The sequence below is a fragment of the Somniosus microcephalus genome, unplaced genomic scaffold (genome assembly GCF_052327205.1).
Source record: "Somniosus microcephalus isolate GS21.2 unplaced genomic scaffold, FLI_Smic_1.0 unresolved_chr8, whole genome shotgun sequence".
NCBI lineage: Eukaryota > Metazoa > Chordata > Chondrichthyes > Squaliformes > Somniosidae > Somniosus > Somniosus microcephalus.
The window spans coordinates 45977348-45989776 of NW_028225186.1; the positions used below are offsets into that span (position 1 = coordinate 45977348).

Here is a 12429-nt window from a genome sequence, read left to right on the forward strand (position 1 = left end):
CCCTCTATTCACTTCTCCCACATGTGCTTACCTAGCCTCCTCTAAAATGCATCTAAACTATTCGCTTCAACCACTCCCTGTGGTAGCGAGTTCCACATTCTCACCACTCTCTGGGTAAAGATGTTTCTGCTGAATTCCCGATTGGATTTCTTGCTGACTATCTTATATTGATGGCCTCTAGTTATGCTCTTCCCCACAAGTGGAATCATTCTCTCTGTATCCACTCTATCAAAACCTTTCATAATTTTAAAGATCTTTTAAAGTGACCTCCCTATTCTTCCTAGCATAATGAAATATGTCACACTTATTTGTGTTCAAATTCATTTGCCAATGCTATGCCCATTCTGCAAGTTTATTAATGTCCTCCTGTAACTTGTTGCAGTCCTCCCCAGTATTGACTATCCCCCCCAATTTGGTGTCATCTGCAAATTTATAAATTGTGTTTCTGATTACTAAGTCTAAATCGTTAATATAAATTGCGAACAGCAGTGGCTCCAGCTCTGATACTTGTGGAACACTACTACCCACCTTCTGCCACTGTGAATAAACTACCCGGTAGTCGGACTATCTGCCTTCTCTCCTTAAGCCAGCCAGCAATCCATTCCACTATTTCTCGCCTGACTCCAGATTCTATGACCTTGTTCATCAGTCTATATGGGGTACATTATCGAAGGCCTTCTGAAAATCCAGATAAATTACATCGACTGCATTACCATTGTCTACTCTCTCTGTTGGTTTGGAGTGCAAAGAATGGGACTGAAATGACATCGGCCACCTCCAGTTCCCTGCTCCCCTCACCCACTCCAACCTATCTCCCTCTGAACTTGCAGCACTCCGTTCTCTCCGATCCAACCCTAACATTGTCATTAAACCTGCTGACAAAGGTGGTGCTGTTGTTGTTTGGAGAACCGTCCTCTACCATCCGGAGGCTGAACGGCAACTCTCTGACAGCTCCTCCTACCTCCCCCTGGACCATGACCCCACTACTGAACATCAAGCAATTGTTTCCAAGACTGTCACTGACCTCATCTCCTCTGGAGATCTTCCCCCCATTGCCGCCAATCTCTCAGTTCCTCAACACTGCACTGCCCACTTCTGCATCCTTCCCAACATCCACAAACAGGACTGCCCTGGTTGACCAATTGTTGCAGCCTGTTCTTGCTCCACAGAACTGATTTCTTCCTATCTTCACTCTATTTTTTCTCGACTTGTCCTGTCCCTTCCCACCGACATGCGCGACTCTTCCAATACCCTCCGTATTTTAACAGTTTCCAGTTTCCTGGCCCCAAATGTCTCCTTTCCACTCTGGATGTCCATTCCCTCTGCACCTCCATCCACCACCAGGACGGCCTTAAGCGGCTCCACTTCTTCCTTGAACAGAGGCCCCACCAGTCCCCATCCACCACCGCCTTTGTCCGCCTGGCTGCACTTGTTCTCACATTGTACAACTTCTCCTTTGACTCCATTCACTTCCTCCAAATTAAAGATGTTGCTATAGGTACCTGCATGGGCCCTAGCTATGCCTGCCTTTTTGTGGGATATGTGGAACATTCTTTGTTCAAGTCCTACTCAGGTCCCCTTCCTCACCTCTTTTTCCGGTACATCGATGACTGTATTGGTGCCGTTTCCTGCTCTCGCTCTGAACTAGATAATTTCTTTCACTTTGCCTCCAATTTCCACCCTTCTCTCACCTTCACATGGTCCATCTCCGACTCTTCCCTTCCCTTCCTCGACTTCTCTGTCTCCATTTCTGGGGATAGGCTATCGACCAACACCCACTATAAGCCCACTGACTCCCACAGCTACCTGGACCACACTTCCTCCCACCACGCTTGCTGTAAGGACTCATAGAAACATAGAAACATAGAAGATAGGAGCAGGAGTCGGCCATTCGGCCCCTCGAGCCTGCTCCACCATTCAATGAGATCATGGCTGATCATCCAAATTCAGTACCCTGTCCCTGCCTTCTCCCCATATCCCTTGATCCCTTTAGCCTTAAGAAATATATCTAACTCCTTCTTGAATATATTTAATGAATTTGCCTCCACTGACTTCTGTGGTAGAGAATTCCACAGGCTCACCACTCTCTGGATGAAGTAATTCCTCCTCATCTCTGTCCTAAATGGCTTACCCCTTATCCTTAGGCTGTGACCCCTGGTTCTGGAATCCCCGGCCATCGGGAACATCCTTACTGCATCTAGTCTGTCTAGTCCTGTTAGTATTTTATAAGTATCAATGAGATTACCTCTCATTCTTCTAAACTCCAGCGAGTATAAGACCAATCAACCCAATCTCTCCTCATATGTCATTCCTGCCATCCCAGGTATCAGTCTGGTGAATCTTCACTGCTCTCACTCCATGGCAAGAACACCCTTCCTCAGATAAGGCGACCAAAACTGCACACAATGCTCAAGATGTGGTCTCACCAAGGCCCTGTACAACTGCAGCAAGACATCCTTGCTCCTGTACTCGAACCCTATCGCTACGAAGGCCAACATACCATTTGCCTTCTTAACCGCCTGCTGCACCTGCATGCTTACCTTCAGCGACTGGTGCACAAGGACACCCAGGTCTAGTTGCACTTCCCCTTCTCCCAATCTATTGACATTCAGATAATAATCTGCCTTCCTGTTTTTGCCACCAAAGTGGACAACCTCGCATTTATCCACATTATACTGCATCGGACATGCTTCTTCCCAATCACCCAACCTGTCCAAATCATACTGGAGTTTCTCGGCATCCTCCTCACAGCACACATGCCCACCCAGCTTTGTGTCATCTGTAAACTTGGAGATATTACATCTAGTTCCATCCTCTAGATCATTAATATATATTGTGAATAACTGGGGTCCTAGCACCAATCCCTGCGGTACCCCACTAGTCACTGCCTGCCACTCGGAAAAAGACCCGTTCATTCCAACTCTTTGCTTCCTGTCTGCCAACCAGTTATCTATCCAAGTCAGTACCTTGCCCCCAATCCCATGTGCCTTAACTTTACACGCTAATCTCTTGTGCGGGACCTTCTCAAAAGCCTTCTGAATGTCCAAATACACCACATCCACATAGCATTTCCCCCACTACCAATGTCAGGCTTACCGGTCTATAATTCCCCGTTTTCTCTCTACCACCTTTTTTGAATAGTGGGGTAACATTAGCTACCCTCCAATCCATGGGAACTGTTCCAGAGTCTATCGAATTTTGGAAGATGACCAGCAATGCATCTACTATTTCTAGGGCCACTTCCTTAAGTACACTAGGATGTAGATTATCAGTCCCTGGGGATTTATCCATTCCATTCTATTCCATTCTCCCAGTTTCTCTGTCTCTGTTGCATCTGTTCTGATGAGGCCACCTTCCATACCAGTGCTTCCGGTATGTCTTCCATTTTCCTCAACTGAGGATCCCCCTCTACCATGGTTGACATGACACTCGACCGAGTCTGTTCCATTTCCCGCACGACTGCTCTCACCCCTTCCGCTCACTCCCAGAAACATGATAGGGTTCCCCCCTTGTCCTCACCTTTCACCCCACCTGCCTCCACATTCAACGGATCATCCTGCGCCATTTCCACCACCTCCAGCATGATCCCACCACCAAACACATCTTCCCCTCCTCCCTTTCAGCATTTCGAAGGGACCGCTCTCTCCATGACAGCCTGGTCCACTCCTCTATCACCCCAACACCCCTTCTCCTTCGCCCGGCACCATCCCATGCAAGTGCAGGAGATGCAACACCTGCCCTTTTTACCTCCTTCCTTCCCATCGCCCAGGGCAGCAAACACTCCTTCCAGGTGAATCAGCGATTACATGTACTTCTTACAATTTAGTTACTGTATTCGCTGAATCTACATTGTGACACCAAATGCAGATTGGGTGACCACTTTGCAGAACAGTCGGCCAGTGTGACCCCGAGCTTCCGGTCACCTGTCACTATAATTATCTGCTCCACTCCCTCTCTGATCTCTCCTTCCTTGGCCTGTTGCACTGTTCCAATGAAGCTCTACGTAAGCTCGAGGAACAGCGCCTCATCTTTCTATTAGGCACTTTACAGCCTTCTGGACTTAACACCGAGTTCAACAATTTCAGACTATAAATTGGCCCCTGTATTTCTTTTATTTTTTTAATTTGTTCTCATTTTTCCTCACATGACAGTTGTTAATGTTTCTGCCATAATCATTCACACCTCATCTTGAGCCATCTTTTGTTCGTTAACTTGTCCTATTACCTCTCCTTTAGCCTTGCACCATCATCCCTTTTGTCAGTCAATCTCTCCTGCCGTCCATTCTATCACAGACATTTCCTTTGTTCTTACCTCGCCTCCACCCACCCCTGCTTAAAAATCCCTCTTCCCTAACCTTTTCCAGTTCTGACGAAGGGTTCGACCTGAAAGGTTAACTCTGTTTCTCCCTCACTCGATGCTGCCTGACCTGCTGAGTGTTTCCAGTATTCTCTGTTGTTAATGAAATGAACACAGTAACGGAGTTTAATCACTCATTATTAGGATTTGTTGAGTCTACTTTTGTGTGGCCGCGTGGCCTAATGGATAAGGCGTCTGACTTCGGTGTAAATTCTGATGCTATTAGAAGATTGCAGGTTCGAGTCCTGCCGCGGTCGTTTTACACACTTTTTAATTCGGGTTCAACTTTAGAAAACCAAACCGCGTTTCCACTCTTTTCCTTCCAAACATTGCAGGGTTCTTTATTAAATGGAATTTTTACGTGCTGTCTTATGTGTAAATTTCTCACTGATCTTTGCAAATAGTTTCAAACAAATCCACAATTTCTAATTGATGACAAATTAGTGTTTCCAATTGGAACAACAGCTTTGGGTTAATCAGTGTCATAACGTGCAGTGGAGGGAATTCTAATCAGTTTCGGGGCCAGTGATCTCCACAGGGAACCGATGAAATAAAATAAAGAATTTGCAGTAGAATCGCTGCGAGCAGGGTTCGAAACTGCGCGGGGAAACCCCATTGGATTTCAAGTCCAACGCCTTAACCACTCGGCCATCGCAGCTGTGCAAATGTAACTTTTCAACAGTGAAATGACCTATGCAAACTATTAGACAACTTCCCTGCACAATATAAATGGAAGGAAGTTGTGTGACAGCTGCACAGAGGCCTGGTTAGGTCACTGTGTACAGTTCTGCGCACTGCACCTTAGAAAGGATATATTGACCTTGGAGGATGTGCGGTGCAGATTCACGAGTGTGTTACCAGGGCTCCAAGGGTTAGGCTATGAGCAGAGATCAGATAATCTAGGCTTGTATTCCCTGGAATATTGAAGATTAAGGGCAGTGATCATAGAAATACAGAAATTTACACCAGAGAAGGAGGCCATTCGGCCCATCGTGTCTTTGCCAGACGAAAAAGAGATATTTTGCCTAATCCCACATTCCAGCTCTGGGTGCGTAGCCCTGTAGGTTACAGCACTTCAAGTACATGTCCATAGTGCTTTCTATTAATGTGATCGGCAGTGACTTCCAGATCCGCTCCACTCTCTGTGTGAAAATGGTTCTTGTCAACTCCTCTTTAATCATTTTACCAGTTACTTTAAATCTACGCCCCTGATCATTGACATTTCTGCTAAGGGAAATAGGTCCTTCCTATCCACTGTATCTTGGCCCCTCAGAATTTTATGCACCTCAATTATGTCTCCACTCCACCTCCTCTGCTCCAAAGATAACAACCCAACCCTATCCAATCTTTACTTACAGCTAAAATTTTCCATTCCTGGCAACATCCTAGTAAATCTCCTCGGTACCCTCTCTAGTGCAATAACATCTTTCCTGTACTGTGGTGACCAAAGCTGTCTGCAGTACTCTAGCTGTGGCCTAACAAGTGTTTTATACTGTTCAAACATAACCAGACTGTTCTTGAATTCTATGCCTTGGCTAATACAAACATAGAAACATAGAAGATAGGAGCAGGAGTAGGCCGTTCGGCCCCTTGAGCCTGCTCCACCATTCAATGAGATCATGGCTGATCATCCAAATACAGTACCCGGTCCCTGCTTTCTCCCCATAACCGTTGATCCCTTTAGCCTTAAGAAATATATCCAACTCCTTCTTGAATATATTTAATGTATTGGCCTCTGCTGCCTTCTGTGGTAGAGAATTCCACAGGTTCAGCACTCGCTGGATGAAGAAATTCCTCCTCATCTCTGCCCTAAATGGCTTATCCCTTATCCTTAGTCTGTGACACCTGGTTCTGGATTCACCGACCATCGGGAACATCGTTCCTGCATCTAGTCAGTCCAGTCCTGTCAGAATTTTATACGTTTCAATTAGATCCCCTCTCATTCTTCTAAACCCCAGTGAGTATAAGCCCGATCGACACAATCTCCCCTCATACATCATTCCTGCCATCCCAGCTATCTGCCTGGTGAATCTTTGCAGAACTCCTTCCATGGCAAGAATGTCCTTCCTCAGATAAGGCGACCAAAACTGCACACAATACTCAAGATGTGGTCTCACCAAGGCCCTGTACAACTGCAGCAAGACATCCCTGTTCCTGTGCTCAAACCCTCTCGCTATGAAGGCCAAGATACCATTTGCCTTCTTAACCACCTGCCGCCGAATAAAGGAAAATATTCCCTAGGACTTTTTAACCAATAATAAAAACAGAAACTGCTGGAAATATTTGTTAGAACGGATTCTTTTACCCTCAGTCTGGTTCAGTAAACACTGAGTCGAACAACTGGAGAATTCAAACGATTTATTATCCGCGGAGTCTTACTCTGATATATCGACACTGACTCCTGCAAGAGTCTGCGAATCCAACAGAGCAAGCAGTTTGTCCTACAGTGTGTTACATTATTATACTTGCATTTGAGAAGACATTAACACATCGTACAGTCTGCACCAATCCCGAGCTGTGCACGTATACAGTTAATTTGATTTCCTGGCCTGGCAGTTTGAAATAAAGAAGTCACATTTTACTGAATGGGTTACAGTTAAGTAAATATCCTGGTAATGGGTTCCTGATCACCTAAACATTATGGTAATGCGTTTGCAATCACGGTAATGTGTTTTCTGATCGCCTATTGTCTGTATAACTTCTGCACTCTGCTTTACAGTGTTTCTAACAGCAAGGTGTAACATTGTGGGCGCCAGCCATATTAGCAGCCAAAGATCAGTTTAGCCTTTTTATTTTACTTCTTGCTGCCTTCACAGTTTCTTGTTTCTATTTCTTTGACCTTGGTATTCTCATTCCCTCCTTTTATCATTCTATGATAACCAACCGTTATTCGGTTACGTCTATCTTATTTAGTCGATCAAATTCTTCATTGTCATCATACTTTACTTCCTTCATTTCACATTCATTGGTCAGTCTTATCATTATCATCTTCGGGCTACCTATTTTTTCCAAAGCTAGCTGCATTCTTCCTAGCACACATTTCATGATTGCTAGTTCAATAAAAATACAGGCGATTGCAACTACTAGGTACATAGCCATATTTATCAACCAGTCATACCATCCTCCAAATCCCCAATCTCCCCAGTTACTTGCTTCCTTCATATTATCCATTTGTTCCCTTATCTTAGTGATAAAGCGGGTGATGTTCTTTGTCTGGTCTCGGACTCCCATAAGGCATTTACCTTTTACTATTGCACAGACACCACCTTCTCGGGCCAGCAGGTAGTCTAGGGCATATCTGTTTTGCATAGTGAATAACCTGAGTTCCGACAATTCTTTAGTGACTGCGTCGAGGGCCCCCATGGTAGCATACCCAGGATGGTGAGGCCACAGATAAGGTAGTTCCGGTTATTGGCGGCCAGATAGGCTCCAATATAGCCTGTAGAGAACAGGCCAGCAAATCCATATCCTATAGAGGTTCTGTGTCCTCCTAGGGATTCAGGATTTTTCCACTTGGAGCAAAACTCTTTCGAGGCTGCCCTGACTACTATTTTTCGGTGGGATGTCCATTGGGAGGGGCAGGGTACTGTGGTAGGGGTTAAGGTAGCGATGGCTACCGTCTGGGGGCGGTATCTACTACCATGAAATTAGTGGCTTTTCCTTGGCTCAAGAAAAAGTAGCCTGGTTTGGTATATATCACGGATACGTGTTTCTGTCTTGTGCTTAAATGGCTCGGGGGAAGGAAATAGTCAAAACCTTGGATCTCACGAGTATCAGTAGGCTGGGTATTAGCTATTTTTACTAGCATAAAGGTTTCCCCCCCTACCTTCAGAGTTGTCCCATCCCCTTCTCCACATAATACTTGTACTCCTTCGGTTATTGACACACATACGAATTGCTCACATGTGCAGCTACCGGTGTCTGGTCCTATCGTACACTGATGGTGGAGGCAGCGTGTCACCAAGCAGGTGTAGTTCTGCTTAACCCATACTGACCTACAGCCATAGCCCGTCCCATTCCAACAATTCTCATAGCCACCAGGGTTCCTGCTTGGTTTCAGGCAATTGGCGGGCGGGGTTAAGGTATAGGGTATTGTTATATTGTTTGTGGGAGGGAGAAGGTGAGCATCTAAAAGAAAGTCCGGGGGAACAATAACCGGGGTTGGGGTAAACACCCCCTCAACAGATATCAGGGGCGGATAACAAACAATTGACTCTGGTGAGTATAGGGCTGCGTGAGTCTGGAGGAATAGGTTGCCCGTCGGGGTTTCTTCAGGGAAAGTGTGTTGGAGATCTCGTTTACGTCTCTTTGTGAGGGTACCTTCTACCCTCGAATAGTCGAAGCTGCTCATAGGGGGCAGTCCATTTCTTTTTTTTTCCTGGTTGTACTTTGGATAACAGCTTTGTCCTTTGGTATCGGTAGTTCTGTTGCATGGTCCTGCAGTAACAGACTTGGTCACCTGGCGTCAACAGACGTAATCAAATTTACACTTGGTCCAATGGCATGGCAATGTTCCTCTGTGTATGTATCTCAGCATTAGCGAGCGGTGGGGCTGTCTAATAAGCCCAATGTAGGTGTCCCAGTTGATCACGTTCCATTTCCCGAACCCGCCTGGGTTATCATCATTGCACCGAAGCATGTCTCCGTGGCATAGGTGGTGTACCCGCTTGGGTTGGTTCCGCCAGCATGTCCACCTTCTGGGCCGTTGAGTTATTCCAAGGGTGATCAGGGCACTGATAGAAAGGATCCACAGCGACGTCTGCATGGCTGGTCGGCGCGGCACGTCTGTTTAGGGAGAGATTTCTTGGAAGCAAGAGAGGTTAGCATTCTTTAAGTTTTAGGCATAGCATTACTGACAATTTTACAGTGGTGGAGGTGGACCCAAGCACTCTTTCCCTCTACTTTGGCAGCAGTTGGGGTGGCACCAGCCGGGATAGTATGTATTTGGAACAAGGCCACGGGGAGTAATTTGAGCCATGTTGTTCCCGTCTCGGCCTGTAATTTGGCAAGTTTATTTTTCAAGTCTGATTAGCCCGCTCGAGCAGTCCGGCGGCCTGTGGCCTGTAGGCACATTGTAGCTGCTGCTGGATGCCCATTTGAGTGCAGAACTCCTTGTTTACCAGACCCACAAAGTGAGGGCCGTTGTCTGAACTTAATCGGTTTGGAATTCCGTACCTTGGAATAATTTATCTCATTAAAACTTTTACAACAGTGGAGGCATTGTTATCCGTAGTTGGGTAGGCCTCAATCCACTTACTAAATACATCAACAATAACCAGTACATATTTATAACACTGACACCTTTCTAACTCAATATAGTACATCTGGAGGGTCTCAATGGGACCCGTGGGTAACGGCGTCTTACCCATTTCACAAGTTGTGCCTTTTCCCGGGTTATGCTGCTGACAAATGAGGCAGCGACTGCTAATACCTTGAGCCAGAGCTTGTAATCTAGGATGCCACCATGTAGCTAATAACGTGTCACTAGTTGCTCTGCTACCACAATGAGTTGCAAAGTGTATACATTCAATAACCCATAATGCTAGCTCATCTGACATACAAGTTTTGCTCGGCAGGGGTGACCCATAATTTAGACACACAATCATATGTACAACCGAGCTGTTTCCACAGTCCCTTATCACGGTCAGGAGCGTCCTCCTGTAACTTAATGACGTCTTGGATGGTTGGCATTGGCTTTTCCGAGGGAGACTTGCTTTTATTTGAGCTTTAAGTCTGGCTCATCATTCTATACACAACCACTCGTTGTTCCTGGGACGCTTCCCTAGCTCCCTGGTCTGCGCATCTATTCCCTATATCTACAGGGGTCTGTCCTGCTGTGTGTGCGGAGCACTTTATCACGGAGATCTGTTTTGGTAGCATGAGGGCTTGTAGCAAATCAGATATTAATTTCTGATGGGATATCTGTGTTCCTGCAGAGGTTAGGAACCCTCTGTTTTTCCATAATTGTCCGAAATCATGAACCACTCCGAAGGCATATCTCGAGTCTGTATAAACGTTAACCTTTAAGCCCGTCCCTAAGATACAAGCTCGTATTAATGCGAACAGTTCTGCTTGTTGGGCGGAATACGGAAACTCAAAGGCGGCAGACTCCAAAGTATTACTGTCCTGATCTGCGATTGCATATCCAGAAAGTCTTTTCCCAAGGGGACTGACGGACGCACTTCCATCTACATACATGGTTGTGTCAGGACTCTGCATTGGGGCATCAGATAGATCCTCACTGACGGAGGTATCTTCCGTGATTAAAAATAGACAATCATGTCCTGGGTCTGTTTGTTCGAGGTGGTTCTGTGAGAAAACATGCTGGGTTGATAGTAGTACAATGCTTCTTAATTGAAATGCACATAACAGGTCTCTGGCCATGAGATTGCAATCCAGCCCATTTATGATCACGAATTGGTGTTTCACAGGCTCATTTTGAAATGTTACTTCAACTGGTTCTGATATTGGGTACTGGCACACTTGTCCTTGGAATCCGGACAGGCTTTGTGTCTCCCCGGATTTAGGGAGATTGAGCTCTGATCGGACAGATGACATAGCAGCTCCGGTGTCTACCAGAAACGTATGTCAGCTCCCTTCAATCAGCAGGGATAGAAAGGGGCTCCTTGTCTGACTGGAACCCGTTCGCCACGAGGTTGGCTAGTCAGTACTGGGGAAACGGATTATTCTGGGAGAAGTCTGTATATCTTCCTCGTCCCCGATTTCCCTGTCAACCTCCCCGTTGTCCTTGCATGTGGCCCCCTCTTCCTTGTCTTCGGGAGGGACATTCCCTGCTCCAATGGCCTTGCTGGCCACAATTTAAACAGGTATCTGACCCTGCTTGCCTCCCTCCTCTTCCTCTATCGCCGAAATTTTGTCTTGGGGGAGCGTAGGGTGGGCCATAATTAGGGACGGTTGGTCCGTTGGGATGGCTGGTATCTCTGTACCCTTGTCTATCAACCCACCCTGGGACGCAGTACTGGAGCTCCGTCTGATATCCTATCACATCTTGGGTGGGCTTTGGCTCTTCCTTTTTTATCACGTACTCAGTCTTGACCTTGACCTGGGGCTGACTCTCCTGACTCTTACTCTCTTTCCAATAATATTTCACTGCCCTGGCCATCTGGCTGGGACTATTCTCTGACCAGTCCATATTGTTAGTCTTAATTGCTTCAGACACCGAGGTTGGTAGACAATTTATCAGGATAGCACAGTATTGCGGCGAGTTTGCTCCGTTCCGGTAATTAGCATCTCCTGACCGACTCCGATATACCTCAGAGAATCTCTCTAGGAATTCCTCTGCTCCCTTGCCCTTTCGTGGTTTAGTATCCGACACCTTGGATATATCAATGGGTTTCTGCAGGGTGGTGGTTAAAGCAGTGAGTATGGCGCGTTCACGAGCAGCACCCTGTGCGGGTTGAGCCTCTAATGTGGCATGATCCTCAAAGCCTAGGTTAACCTTGCGTGTTCGGCGGGATTCAAGATCTGCTGTACTAACGCCCATAAGTCTCTTGATTCAGCATTATAGATGAGTATAGTAGTCCAGAGGAATTCTACAAACAAGGTGGGGGATTTCTTCCTATCTGGCATCCCGGCTAAGATAGCCATTATCTCGTTAGGTTTCCAGGGGTAGAAGATACCTATGGTTCGGGGGTTATCGGCGGCCACTGGAATATTTGCGTTAAAGGCAGGGTTAGGCATTTGTCTCACCGGCAACTGCCGGGTTGTCGGTTTATGTCTGGCGGGTCTCTCGGTATCGGATCGTGATTCCAGGGATGACAAGTCGTCTCCTGAATCTCCACTGTCAATGTCACTATGGTCCCGGCACTCTAAAAAGGACCTTAAAGCCTTGAGGGTACTCTGGCTCTGACTCTCTAGTCTCTGACTTTGAATCATCTGCCTTTGATTTATCCGTTTTCGTGACCTTGATGGACTGGGTTTGGGTGGGGAGGGTGTCGTCGGGGGCCGATTATTCTTAGTCCTGAGTCGGGTGTAAAAGGCAACAGGGTCGGTATACTGGGGACCCGGCTGTTGGTCTCCCATCTGGACCGGCGGGGGATTATTTACTTGAAC

At 46.5% G+C, this 12429-nt stretch overlaps 1 non-coding gene across 1 annotated transcript; it reads right to left on the reverse strand.

The window, feature by feature from the left end:
• Positions 1–4932: 4932 nt before the first annotated feature.
• On the reverse strand, positions 4933–5014 carry trnas-uga (transfer RNA serine (anticodon UGA)). Its single transcript has one exon. It is a non-coding gene; the product is annotated as a tRNA-Ser (tRNA).
• Between the last annotated feature and the right edge of the window lie 7415 nt (positions 5015–12429).